This window comes from Castor canadensis, chromosome 3 (assembly GCF_047511655.1).
Source record: "Castor canadensis chromosome 3, mCasCan1.hap1v2, whole genome shotgun sequence".
Lineage (NCBI taxonomy): Eukaryota > Metazoa > Chordata > Mammalia > Rodentia > Castoridae > Castor > Castor canadensis.
In genome coordinates, this window is record NC_133388.1 from 150,036,548 (window position 1) to 150,051,709 (window position 15,162).

The 15,162-nt window shown below is 34.4% G+C and overlaps 1 protein-coding gene across 2 annotated transcripts in view; it reads right to left on the reverse strand.

Moving 5' to 3' along the window:
* The window catches only part of Mmp16 (matrix metallopeptidase 16), a 252,970-nt gene that overhangs the window by 19,489 nt on the left and 218,319 nt on the right, over positions 1-15,162 (reverse strand). The window lies entirely within an intron of this gene.

The following is a 15,162-nucleotide window of genomic DNA, read 5'->3' on the forward strand; positions in this document are numbered from 1 at the left end:
TAACCACTTAAAGGTTCCCCTCAAAGCAGTAAGAAAGCTATTTTCTTTTGGTTCCTCTCTTCTCTAGGTATTCCCAATTATTTTACTTAGTTTATTTATTTATTTATTTATTGGGTACTGGGGTTTGAGTTGGGGCATTATGCTCTACTCCTTGAGCCACTCTCACTCTTCCAAACTTTTTTTTGTATTGGATATTTTTGAGATCAGGTCTCACTGCTTTTTTTCTTTTTGCCTGGATTAGCTTCCAATCACAGTCCTACTGATCTCTGCCTCCTAAGTAGCTAGAATTACAGGCATGAACAACCTGCATCTGGTTTATTCAGTCCTTGACTATTGATGTTTGCTAGAATAGAGTCCTAGAAACCAACAATTTGCCAAGATACTGTTCTCTGTTTTTTCTTCTTATTCTGAATCAGGATGGATCACAAACTCAAATACCTACAAGGGCAGGTTGGAGATGATAGAAGCGGATATCATCTAATCATATCACTAATATTGAGACACTTGCATCAGAGTCAGTAAATATCCATTGCCTAAAAGGCTAGTTTCCCTCTTCCTCTGAACTTCCTCCTGAACTTTTTATGATCTAGTAACTTCTTGAATAACCAACCACTCCTGGGGTTAATAATCTAGCAAAATAGGTACTCTTAAATCCTTATTAGTTAATATAAGTTTTAATTTTGTAATATTTCAGTACTACCTCACACCCAGGTATTAAAAATTAAAAAATGGGCTGCTTTAAAACTACACAAAACAAAATGAAACATTTTTAGGTTGGATTTAACTAGGAGCCATTAGTTCACGAGCATCAGTAATCTCATTTATTCCAGGACCTTCTACTACCATTGGCTATAATTTAAATTAAATTATTGAATATCTTGGTGTCTCAAGCATATGTTAGGTGTTAAGGATATTAAAGAGGATAAGACAGACCTCTTAACTACCATGATTATCCGACATGTTAGTAGAAGAGGCAGATTACTATGTACATATATAACGTAGTAACTAAGGAATTAATGAATATTAAGAAGAAATACACCTGAGTGTGAGCCAAGGAAAAAATAAGGACAATTTACTTTTAGGCCTGGGAAAATCTCTGTAAATAAATAAACATGACAACTCTAAAGAAAGAAAAAAAATATGCAAAGAATGTTGGGAAGAGTGATTCAATTAGAGGAGAATTTGATATCAATGATTTGAAAAATCAGTGTAAAGTAATGAGCAAGGAGAATGGTACTGAAAACCAGCATAGCGGACTAATCTTATTTTGAATGCACTGGGGAAGTCATCATAGAGATTAAACTAGTGAAGGGATTCCTATTTTCAAAAGATGGTTTTGTTCTTTTTTGAAATGTGGATTACAGAGGGAAGACTACAAATGAATACACCTGTCAAGGATCATTCATTCGTAGCAGGCACTGCTGTAGGCAGGGTTACATTTCTATCTTGTGCAATTTATATTGTAGTGAATGGATATGAGAAAACCAACTTTAAATAAATAAACACACAAGTAAAAATTCTTTCAGAGAAAAAGTGCTGCAAAAATAGAAAAAGGAAAAGGATAAGTTAGGGGCTACATTGTGCTAGACACAGGAAAGTTCTCCCCCACCCCCAGTTGTGACTTACATAATTAAAATGTGTTAGCACGGTGAGGATTATTTGAAGCAGAGGAAAGATAATAAAACAAAAGCCATGACCAGAAGGACTTTGTGTAGCTAGCACAGAGTATGTATGGTAGGAGAGGATAGGAAGGATAGAGGTGGAAATCATGCAATGTTTATAGGGGCTTGAATTTTATTTTAGAATAGAAAGTCATTGAGTAGTTATGTTGAAATATTCTTTGATAGTAGTTTGAGCTAATGTTCAGAAACAGGAGGGAAGGGGAAAAATCAATTCATGACATTCTGGAGACAGAACTGATAGGCATTGCTGAGGGAATGACCTGAGGGAAAGAAAACAACAATAACATCAAGAATGAGACTCAAGTTCTAGCTTATATAAAGAAGAATCAAAGTGTTATTGAATAGCACAAAGAAGACTGGAAATGTGTAGGTGACTTAAATCATGAGTTTGAGATGTCAGTGAAATGTCCACATAAAGAAGTTATGTAAGTAAATGAATATGTTAGTATGAAGAAAACAATTTATAAAACACTACCCTAAATATGGTATTTACAATTTAGGATTTGGTGAGATCACCCAAGGGACAGAATAGGGCTTTTGAAACATGTGAGATCACATAAAAGGAAGAGGGAAGATCACATAAAGGAAGAGGGAAGAGTAGACAAAGAGAAAGAAGCAGAGATGAGGATTAAAATAATAGAAAATTGAGAAGCCAAAAAGAAAAAACAATGGTTCACTATAGGCTAAATATCTCTTGAATGCCAGTTTATATAATTACCTTTTGGAATTTTCTACAGTTGACTCACAAGTCCAAAACTAAATTCATTGTAATACCTTTTTTCTTTTTTTTCCCTACTTCGGTAGATGGCATACTCCTTATTCAGTGGTTTATGTCATAAACCTCCTTGTTCATAATTTTTCATGTTTAATGAGTCATTACATTCAACTGATTTGAATTTCTAAGTCTCACTGGCACTTCCCTCCTGAAGCTCATTCTTATTGTCACTAGTCTTAGGCATTTTCGTTCTCCCTTCAGAAGGTAACCATTGTTCTTCATATTCTCCATCGACCACTCCAACTCTAGAACTAGCCAAAATGCTGTAAGTTAAGCTATGGAGATATGGCTTTGTCAGATGATGAGAGATGAGGAAAACAATCTATACTTTTCTCCTGGACGTAATCTAGAGAAAATTGACAGATTTTCTCACTCAGCAGGAGGAACTATTCATCAGATAGTATGAAGACTGAGAATCCACGATAGCCATAGGCAAGCAGACTTGTTGAGGAGGTAGAAATTCAGTAAAGCAGCTGGATTGAAAGAGAAAAGAGAATAGAGTTGATGCAAAGAACAAAACTATGAGTGAGAGAGAGACCAGGTGGCCTGGCCTGTTAAAACAGATGGCAAGTGTACTTGAGTTCTTGTCTTATACCAGAAATCCCCCCCCAAACCTAACTAACTCAATTGCATTCATTTTTCTTTTAAGTGAGTGACACTGTCCAATAAAAAGTTTGGACATGCAAATGTTATGTAAGATATTAGGTGCATTTGAGCCTCCATGTCAGCTGACCAGATTCTGGCTTTTAGCCAACACATCATGTTGTTTTCCAGCCAGCTTTAAGAACAACTTTGTAGCTTGCATTACTCAAAAACTCTCCTTCATTATCATCCTGCTTCCAGTCTGTCTCCTTTTTATCTATCTTCCACAAAGTCATTAAAGGGATTTCCCTTTAGTGCATAACTAACTTTGTCTCTCTTTTGTTTAAAATTTTCAGTATTTTTTAAATTGGATTTAGGATAAAATTCAAGCATATATGTCAATTAAAGTTTCTTTTCTGTATAGGTTAGTTATCTCAAACTCATTCCATTTGCCTTCATTTTTGAAAAGGTAAGGGGCAGGCTTTCAAAATTTAGTTTAGGGTCACTTCTCTGGGAAACACTTCCTATCTGAGTAATGTGAGCTTATTATAACGTCAGTGTCCCCAGTCTTTACCATCATCATATTTCTTAGTACATTAGTTGCCCCCACTCTAGGCTGTGAGAAACTTGCGGGCTCACATTATATTGACACATTATTTTCCAACAGCACCTCCTATATAATGCCTGGACAATAAAATATGCCTAATAAGTGATTATTGATTCAAAGAACCAATATTACATGAATAACCAAATATAGGATTAATAATTTAATAAAAAGGGACAATAAAGGCTACTAAAATAACATGGTGGCCATTAGTCTTGAAATCTTGTTAATGGAGAGGAAAAGTGAATTTTATAATCACTGGTAAGTATAAGCATCTATAAAGCTATGGTCCAGTATTGCATTGGAAAACCATTTATACAAGTGATTATATTTAACTGCATTGGGAAATACTGCCATACAAATACACATCTATCCCTTATATGGAAATTTTGTAGACAAAAAACCTCAGCCAAAGGTCCAGATCACTTCCTTTCCAGAGTCAATAAGACAGCATGCTTTATGTTTTACTCCTGTGGTTGCAATTAAAATAGAAAGCCTAAAAACAATAGAAGAAACAGAAAGGCCAATTTCACTGACCTGTACCTCAGTGACTTATGGCATCCTTTCCTTTCATCTCCTTTTTAACTGGAAAGAGTATATAGTTTCAATGCCTCCCATGCCAGCTATTTATAGTAAATCTTTAATCAGTCCAATTCGCTGTCCCTTTCAAGCAGGAGCACTTCAGTATGCTTTAGAATTCTTTCCTTTGTAGTTCCTAAACTTTATCATTTGCATGACAATTTCTTTATACTTTTTTCCCCAATGACCACAGTAGGCACATCTATACCCAGGATACCATGGTACAAGCAAGCAGGAGAAAATGTTAGTAGAAGCTTATTTGTATGTGTCTCAGAAGGAGATAATGAATGACAAAAGAAAACAAGTTGAAGGTTTTCCAGGGAATTCTTGTTATCTATTTAAAAAGTCTTTCTTAAAAAGTAGTTTGGAAATACTTTTAAGATCTTGATAAGCTTTTTTTCCCATTAGGAATAATACCAAGTGATTTTTTTTAAATGCTCTTTAAAAACAAACAAAACAGAAAACTTGTCAGCAAACATTTGTTGTTGAGTTGCATGATGATGGAATCCCGGCAGTTATACATAAAAAATAAAAGAGAGAGAGAGAGAGAGAGAGAGAGAGAGAGAGAGAGAAACAACCACCTTGCCTGCTAAGTATTTGTAGTATAGAATTCAGGGAAACAAATGATTATGAGTATTAATATTTAATTTTCCCTTTATTTGTTGAGGACATACAATTATATAATTCCTTTCATATCTTAGTGGGTTAAGACTTGCACATGACAAAACTGAAGTGACTTTGTTTTTATTCTTTAATTTGTAAGAGGATGAGATTTATACTCAACTGATTTTTTCTGTGCACATAAGAGGTGGGTTTTTAACTACCTTACCATCAGACCGTCTGGTTCTCAAGGAAAATATTGCCTCTTTGGCAGAAATAGGTATTTATTGGATTTCATATGAGGTTGACATATTCTGGAGCAAGTGGAAAAACCTGATCTTTACTGACACTGTACTTGGCAGAATGCAGAGGAAAATATCAATAAGACAGAGTTAAAGACAGAGAGGCTTTGCAAATAAAATGAATAATCTCAGAGAACGCTTAGAGTTAGAGAAGACTTTGTGGATCATCCATTGCAGTGAGTTTTCAGAGGCAATCATCCATCCATCTATTCAATGTCTGAAGCCAACAAGCTTCTGGCTCTTGTGGAGCTGCAAGACTAGCAAAAGATACAGGCACTAAGAAAATCATCCTATGAAGAGTTGAAGTAAATTAAGTGTTATTCCTACCAGGAAACATGTGGTATCTAATGACATTTGACTTTTTGAATTGTAATGAAGAGGATAGAACCTACTCTGAAGTCTACATTTCATATGTTTTCCTAACACCCTAAAACAGTCTAACGGGAGTGCATTTTGTCATTCAGATGTACTAAATCAGAAAGTGGGGTTGAAAATCCAGCGTGATACCTTTTCTATTCTATAGGTCAAAGAAGTGATGTGCTTAAAATCATATAGCTCTGTACCACAGTCCAGGTCTTCTAAGTCAGTGCTCATCTTACTATCTCAAGTCTACTGAACAGAACTAGTTTGTACTCTGGTGCTCAGAACTGCAGATCCACTGATGATTTCTGGCTTTCTCCATTCCCACCTCATGTCAACTACTCAATCCACATTTATTAATGGAATCATTTGTTAAATAATCCACTGCACTCTGTTCATCTTGGTTGTATCTTCAGTAACTGGATGCTTTTTGTGATTTATAACTAAAAATAGAAATTAAAAATTAAATTACTGTATATTTATTTCCTCAGATTTCACAAAATTTTACTTAAATGTTTACATATTGTAACTCCTATTACAACAGTGGTCAATAAACTAGTGATACTGGCTGCTACTGACTGCTTTTGTAAATAGCAGCTAATGACTACTTATATATTGCCTATGTCTTCCGTGACTATTCTATGACAAAGCTTAGTAAAGAAAGGGAGCATATGACCCATTAAGATAACAGCATTTACTCTGTGATTTTTTTGTAGAAAAGATGAGAACACAAATTCTTTAGTGCCTTGGTTTTCTTTATAACACAAAATCTGCAGTTAGATTACTCAGTTAATATTATTAGGCTAAACATGTGTATGTATTATTTCAGAGTACTACAAGGATCTGAAAAAATGTCATAAGGCATTAATATTTTCTTTGTTAGATTCTTTCCTTAGTGGAACATTCAGCAAGTTTGAAGTAAGATAGAAGTAGAGACTGACAGCTCTGCCCAATGATGAGCTGTGAGATTCTGGGCAAGTCACTCTATCTGAAACTTCTTTTCCTAACTTGTATATAAGATAGTGACACTTCTCATTTAGACTTCCAAAAATAATGAGATTTTGACTACTGTATCTGGCTCATAATAGCCCCCAAATAGTATTTATTATTATTATATAACTATTTTGTTGATTAAATTTGTTTACTACCTACTCTAACAAATAAATAATGCACAAAAAAATGATTAAGTACACTGATCACTGATCTATGTTAGTGCTTGTTATTTGGAATATATTTCAGTTTCTTTCTTGTGTATAGGTGTAAGTGCTTGTTTGAAGGTCATATGATTTTTTGCTTCCAGCATTGATTTTTCCTAGATTCCATAATCCTAGCTAGTAAACTGATGTTTTGAATGCTTATGCAAATGTGGCAGCTACTGAGATGTGCAGGTAAGATCTCCCTTTAGGAAAGAACTTTTTATCACTAAGTGCTTCTGGATCTCATGAATCACTTGGTCAGGCTTTTTTTTTTTTTTTTTTTTACACCCAGCGGCCTCCTGGTTCAAACTGAGTCCAACAGGGTCCTAGGGCCTGGCCATTTCCACTCTACATGAGACTCCCTTAACACTCACCCTCTGCTCCATAGTTCAACACTGGGTTTGGCAGGACTGTCCTTTCTGCAGCACAGTTCCAGTCTCTCTGCAGTCTTGACTGCATCCTCTTTACCTTTCATAGATTAACCTCCTTCTCTGAGAAACCCCCTGACCTCTAACTTTACCTCAGTGTTTGCTTCCTGGGGAACTTAAACTGGCACTGTAAATAAAAAAAATGTGATAAAGTTTTTAAAGATTGGGAAGACTTTTTAATGTACAAATACTATTGATGGGAAAATATTGCAGTTTGAATCATAAAAGAAAATAGCAATAATAAAACTAGAACACAGACTTTTTTGAATACTTATAATAAGTTCAAGTATATTATCAGCCGGATGCCTGTGGCTCATGCCTGCAATCCTAGCTACTCAAGAAGTGGAGATCAGGAGGATAGCGGTTTGAAGCCAGACTTGGACAAATAGTTCATGAGACTCTATCTCGAAAAGACCCATTAGGAAAAAGGGCTAGCGGAGTGGCTCAAGGTGAAGACCCTGAGTTCAAGCCCCAGTACTGCAAAAAAGGAAAAGAAAAAGTGTATTATCAATGGAAAATTTCAATTATCAAATATCTGAATCCTTACTTTAAATGATCAGTTCATTTCAATATGCAATAAGATGTTAATATTTGGATTCTCTGAATATAATTAAAGAAAATAACACAATTCACAGGTTGTAAATCTATTATTGTAGACCATATTATTATAGACCAGCCACAGTGGCTCATGTGTGTAGCCCAGACACGGGAGGTAGTGATCTGGAGGATCACAGTTTGAGGTCAGTCTGGACAAAAAGTTAGGAAGACCCTATCTTAATCAATAAGTTGAGTATGGAGGTATGTGCCTGTGATCTCAGTTATGCAGGAGACTATAGATAGGAGGACTTTAGTCTGAGACCAGTCCCACAGAAAAGCATGAGACTTTCCCAGAAAAAAGTAACTAAAGGATAAAAGGAATGGAGGTGTGACTCAAATATCAGGGAAGTTTAAGCCCCAGTACTCCCAATAAAACAACAAAAAATTTTGTATGTACTAGGATCACTGACAATTTAGTATAATTTATTAGGCAAATTTCTATTATTTCCTGTAGAAAAATAAGTAGCCATTAACTCACCTGTTTGTAGTAAAAGATTTGTTTTAGACTATCCATTGTAGTATGCAAGAAACAATATCTATCTACCTCAAGTGAACTTCATTAGAACTCTCTAAGCATTTCAAGAGCATGGTTTATAACTAGCATAAATAAACTTCTGGTTTATGAGTTTTCATTTGGAATAAAGTAAAAATGCAAGACATATAACCATTTCTGAAACAAGTGGTTCTTTTCTTTGCCACCTTCAGGTCACACGTATTTTTAGATGATTCTTCACTTTCACTACATGTATTTTCTGTCTTTCTTATTCCCAAACTTTATTATCCTCTTTTCTGCCTCACATATCTTAGTTTCCATTCTTTAAATAATTTTTGCCTCTTGAAATGAAACTGTCAAATATGGTAGGAAGTACTGCTTAAAGTTATTAAGTGACAGCAACAACAGGCATTTTGAGAACTTTTCAACTACTCTATTTTGACTATTACTGATTTCTAACAACACTGGCAGCTTCACTTTCAAATTTGCCTTCACTTCTTGAAGGCAATTGTACCACCTCGATTTGCAACACAGATGGTTTTTTTTTTGGATATTATTATCTCACATCCATTCAGAGTGAACATCCCTCCTAACTGATAATGTAAACATGTGGCTGAATTATGCTCACAAAATGTTATTCTATTATACTGGATTCACTTGATGGTATGATAGCTGACTAGCACAAAGTGTGAGGTAGATTGAGTTGCTGAAGAAAAACATATGACTTCCTTGAGGTGTAATCCATTTCCTACTTCTGGGTCTCTCTATCTAAAGAAACTACCTTACGAACATAAATAAAGAATGACTCAGTGTTAGCTGCCAAATGTCAAGTCAAGGGATAGGAGAGCATTACAACCATAAAAGATGCAAACTGATATTCACATATAACAAAATGAGCCTGCTGACATTCAGTGAGAAAGCCTATAGTTTGTACATATACCCTCACATCCAAACACAATCAGGAGTGGAGCAAGGTATTTCATTGGTAAAGTGAACATTATGTTACGGATTCTTAAAAAAAAACAAAAACATAATAAAAAAGACCCACATAACTATACATGGGAGTGACTTTAAAGTATTTACTTACTTATTTGTACCTTCCTTTATTTCACAAAAATTTGAGCACTCACGTGGGAAATATATGTAATAAAATTGTAAAATATAAAAAATGAAGCAGAAAGAAGACTAGGGAATTTAGAGGCAAAAACAGAGCATAGATAAGCAATATAACATTGCAATGACAACATTATGCAAAATGTGGTTGTCAAAATATTTTACAGTCATTACCATTTTAGACATTTATTAGAAAATACATTATAATCATTCTAAGTTAGTAATATCTAAACTAAATTAAGATTACATAGGTTTTAAAATTTCATAGTTTTATTTTTTATTTAAATTTTTATTAGCATAGATTAAATTTTGGAAAGTAAAGAGGTATCCTCACAAAATTTCCATGCATGCATGTGTGTAGTGTGGTTTGACTGTATTTACCTATCTCTTGCTATTTCTTATGTCTCTCCTCCCTCTTTGCCTGCTCTTCCCCCTCACCTGTCTAGTAGTCTCCCTTTTTACTTTCATGACCTTGGTTTTTGTTTTGTTTTGTTTTCCCCTAGCTTCCACAAATGAGAGAAAACATGCAAAACTTGTCTTTGTGGGAATGGCTTATTTCACTTAGCATAATTTTTAAAAATATATCTTCAGTAAAGAATTAGTTCTCTATTCAGACACAGTTAATTTCTCATTCTACTGAAGTTCTAATGCTGGATTTATGAACACTAAATGGGAAGATGCTGGTGAAGGACTCATCTGCACTATGAGGGGACCATCTGGAATCAAAAAGCTCAACTGAGGAACTGAAACCAGAAATAGTATTGGTATGAATGCTCATAATAACATGTTCTGGAATATTGAAGAGATTAAATTCTACTACCTATGATTCGGTATACTTAAATTTATTAAATATTTATATAAACTGACGTGCTTAGTAAAACTTTTCTTTAAATAACAGCTTTATTTTGGTGTAATTATCATGCAATAAAGAGGATATATTTAAAGTGTATATGTTTTCATATATATATTACATATATATACATGTCAAAGAATCAACATAATAAAAATAATAAACATTTTTATCATCTTGAGTTTTCTTATGCTTCTTTATAGTCCTTTTCCCCAACTCTCATCTGTGGCCAAGCAACTGGTGAGATATCTTCTTCCACTACAGTTTAGTTTGTATTTTCTGCAATTTTATATGAATGCTACAATATGATATGTATCTTTGTTCTGCTAATATTCCTTTACTTAACAATTTTTTGTGGGGGGCAGACTGGGGTTTGAACTCAGGGCCTTGCACTTGCTAGGCAGGCACTCTACTACTTGAGCCATGTGCAGTCTTTTCTTTTTCTTTTTTTTTTTTTTTTTTTGGTTAAATTATTGTGTTAACTATTAACTTTAGTTTTTGAGAGTTTTATATTTATTCTGGGCACACATCCTGCATCACAGACATAGTTGGCAAATTCTTTATTATGCCTTTCTGTCTCTATTCTCTTAAAAGTGTCTTTGAAGAGAAGTTTTTAATTTGCTTTTTCTTTTATGGATTGTGATTTTGACATTCTATCTAATTCCAAAATCAAAGTCATAACATTTGCTTCCAATGTTTCTCTAAAAGTTTTATAGGTTTAACTGCTTTTAGATTTGGGTTAAGAATGTTTGAATTAATTTTTGTATATGGTGCAAGGTGGAATGTTAATTTACATATAGATATTCTATAGTTTGTGTATTATTTGTTAAAAAATCTAATTTTTCTTTACTGAAGTTATTCTGTACCTTTCAAAGAAAATTTCTTGAAAACAAATAATTACTTGTCCATATCTGTTTGAGTCAATTTCTGGACTGTCTATTCTATTCCACTGATCTACTTTTTTTCCTATCTTTATGCCAATGTCACATTGTCTTAATTACCACAGCTTTAAAATAATACTCAAAATCAAGTAGTAATTTCAAAGTAGTTTTGTTTATACTGGGCCTTTTGCATATGAATTTTAGAATCAGCCTAACCATTAGTACAAAAAGCCTGCAAATATTTTGACTGGGATTGCAAGGAGTCTACATATTAATTTAGTTAGAATTTTTTTTGTAATGGTACTGAGTGCTCTTTCCCATGAATAAAACATATTTGTACAGTTATTTAAGTCTTCTTTATTTTCATTTGGCAGAGTTTTGTAATGTGTAAGTGCTACTTTTTTTGCAGTATGATCTCCCAATATTTTATATTTTGGGGGACCATGACTTTTTAAATTTTTTTACAATTCCTCATTTTTTCTTTGCTAATATGTGATAGACAATTCTCCACAGATTTCTTGCTTTTCAATATACCTTGCAAACGGATGCACTGAGTGCCTTTGTTCTGGAATACATTTCTGAAGAAATTTGCATAACAAACAGTATAGGATTATAAAGACATTATCTCCTTCTACAGCAAAGAGAAGATTTGTTTACTGTCCAGTATAATAAAGAAAATGTTTCCTTTCAGAAAAAAAAATTTGGGCAGGCTTACTTCCCTTTATAAAAACTTCAAGTTCTTTAAGTTTAGGATTCCTTTCCTGCAGTGAAATTGATTACATTCACAAGGATTACCTGGTGTTTTTCACATCACCTCTTGAGAATCAAGTGTCAGGAAATTTGGAAAAATGTCTGTACTCTGCTCACTGAATTTGCTTATGTATTTTCCTCTGACTATTTTCTTGTCTTTTGCCACCTTCCCTGAAAATGAGACAGACTAAGATGATAGCTTAAAAATAGGGTTAAATCTCAGGTTCTTCACAGCTTTTTATCTATCACCTATCTATCTATCTATCTAACTAATCTATCATCTGTACCTATTTGGGTAATATAGATATTCAGTTAATATTTGTATAATTACCCTGTGTCCTGCAACCTTGCTAAATTCACTTATCAACTTGAGAAACTTTTTGGTTGATTGCATCATATTTCTACATTGATACACCTGTTGGTCTATGAATGCAGTTTTATTGTTTTCTTTGCAATATGGTTATTTTTTATTTATAGTTATTGCCTTATTACACTTGATACAATCTCCAATAAAATGCTGAATAGACTAGATAAGTGTAGATATCCTGATCTTGTGGAGGATGCTGGATCTTATAAATTTTACATTTTGGGATTAGTATTTTTGCATCTCTACAAATATTATTAAACTTTATTCTAGAATTATCACTTGATAATGATTTCATTACTTAAGTTTTACTTTGAATATTATTAGGATCAAGACAGTGCTTATTTCTTGATAATCATTCTCCACTATTGTGGCAAGACCTGTTTCAGTACTTTACACAATGCTCATGCAGTTTGTAGAAGCAGGTACTGTTAGCCCTCTATGAGTGCAAGCCACTGCTTCTCTTATTCCTACTCATTCTCTAGTTTTCAATTTCCTGAAATACATGCACCAATCAATGTTCTCTCTACAATAACATGGTCCATTTGCTAATCTCTTGCTCTGACTCTGGGCAGTTCTTTCTTTTTTATTACTTTGCATTGTACACTGTGGACACCTTGCTTTCTGTGGATTCTCAGCTCTGTCCTCTCTGTTGGGATAGTCTTCTAAGCTCTGTCTAGATTCCACTAACTTGTGCTATTGTCTAGAAACTGTCAGGATCAGAAGCAGGGGCAGTTTCATGAGTTATATTTCTTTGTTTTCTGACTCCACGGGTTCACTCCCATTGCTTCTTGATTAATTATTTTGAAAATAATTATTGTATATACTTTGCCTACTATCTGAATGTTTCAGGTAGAATGATAAATCCAATCTGTTTTATTACATTTCAACTGGAAGTAGAAGCTACCCTTAATATGTTTGTATGTACTCTACTTAAACATATCAAAAACCAATGAGAGATTATGATAAGAACACACAATTTTTTTGAGACTGGCATAGGCTACCTAGTGAGACACTGCTTCTAAAAACAAAAAAAAGGAGAGATCACAAATACAAAGGATAAGTTGTTTGTATTTTCACGTTTTTAAAATTTATGTATTAATAACTCTCATGAATACAATAGTGATGTACAAATGTGATTTTTCCAAAGTTAAAGAAAGAATGTAAAGTATACCAAAATATTATGTTTCAATTATTTCTACTGGCTTCCCATCCATCTTAATATATTTATAAGAGTTCTCATGGATATTAACAGGTATGCTTGTTTTGATATTACTATGACATTTATACATTATAATACATTATTATACATTTATGGTTGGTTGAGTCTATACCTTCAAATTTCTATATAAGATTAACAACAAATACTTTCAGGAAATATGTGGTTAATAAGTTTTTACTTGAATATGGACTTTAGATAAATAGGGATAATAAAAGATAATGCAAATCAAATACAAGTATAATTATATAGTATTGATTAGAAGAAGAGAAAAAAAGCATACAGGATGATCACTATAAAGAGAAGGAAGGAAAAACAAAGGCCCAATAAAAGAAAAAGAGTACAAAATGAAAAGAGCAAATTAAAGAAAAGTAGCCACTGAATTTCTTATTTGATCTAAGGAAGCAAATATCCAGAATTCACTTGTGCAAACAAACCTGCTTAAGATTGACCTAAAGTGATTGTGGATCCAAGATGGTGACTAGGGTGCAGAAGCAGACAGAGTGAGCTCTGTAAATCAAAAATCTTGCTGAGAGGCTGGAGACACCCTGGGCAGAAATAAAGCACCAAGAAGAATCAAAACTTCAACACCCTGAACCCTTAGCCCATACAAAGCTTCTCCATGCCACATTACACTGAAAAAACAGGAGGGCTCCTGCACCACAAGATGCTGCTCCAAACCTGCTTGGGAGACATTTGGCAGACCAACAGGTCAGTACCAAGTGTTTTGTGGTTTTTCCCCAGCCACCCCTAGGATAAACCAGTATAGCCCCCTGGGAAGACTGACCCCCTGCCCCACAAAACAAAACAAAACAAAACAAAACAAAAATCTGAACAATAAACAAGGAACTGAAAACTATCCACAGCAGAAGGGATGGGGTGCTGTAAGCACACTGGAGTGGTGTGGGGGAAGGGACTGATCTCCACACAAGCTTTTAGTAAACAAAGGCTGGAAAAGCAAAAGGGCCAACAGCAGGCAGGTGATAAGCCACTGCCTGAAACTGGGCAGGTAGTGGTCCACAAAGCTTATCTTCTGAGTCAGTCAACAACATCTAAAGTCAAATGACATTGCAAAATTGAAAAACAATCAGCAGACCATCACAACACTTTGACAGCAGGGAGCTGGCTGACAGATCACTGACCTTGCCCCAGATAAAGAGAGCAAGGCAAAGAAACAAGCCCCCAGTTAACCAAGAGAGCAAAAACCCAACTCCAAAGCAGGACGGCTGGTGGGCTACAGAGCTGATCTCCAGAACCTGAGGACAACATACAAACTCAAACTGCCACACCCCACTGAGGGAGGAGTGACTAAGCAGCTGCCACCAAAAGAAAGAAAAATTGGCAAGACTGACAGAGCCTCTGCTTAAATACCAACACCAGGACTAGATGCTGAGGGAGTAGCACCAGAACTACTAAGACTGAAATTCAATTGTTCCTGGACATGGCATTTTGTGTGTGTGTTTGTTTGTTTGTTTTGTTTCTGGTTTGCTTGTTTGTGTTTGTTTCTTCATCTCTTCCCATTGATTTCTTTGGTTTTTTTTTTTTTTGTTGTAGTTGTTATTGCTTTGTCTTGTTTTATTTTGTTAGTTTAACTATTGTGAGTTAGTTAATACTAAATTACACCCAGACCAGGGACAGAAATAGCATACATACACCATGATAAAAAGCCAATATACCAACAAAACAAAATTTAATGAAGGGAAAGAAAACAGGTGACTGAAACCACCAATAGCCTATCAAGAACATAGTTAAACAGTACCAAGTAGAGCAACAGGAAGATGAAAAAG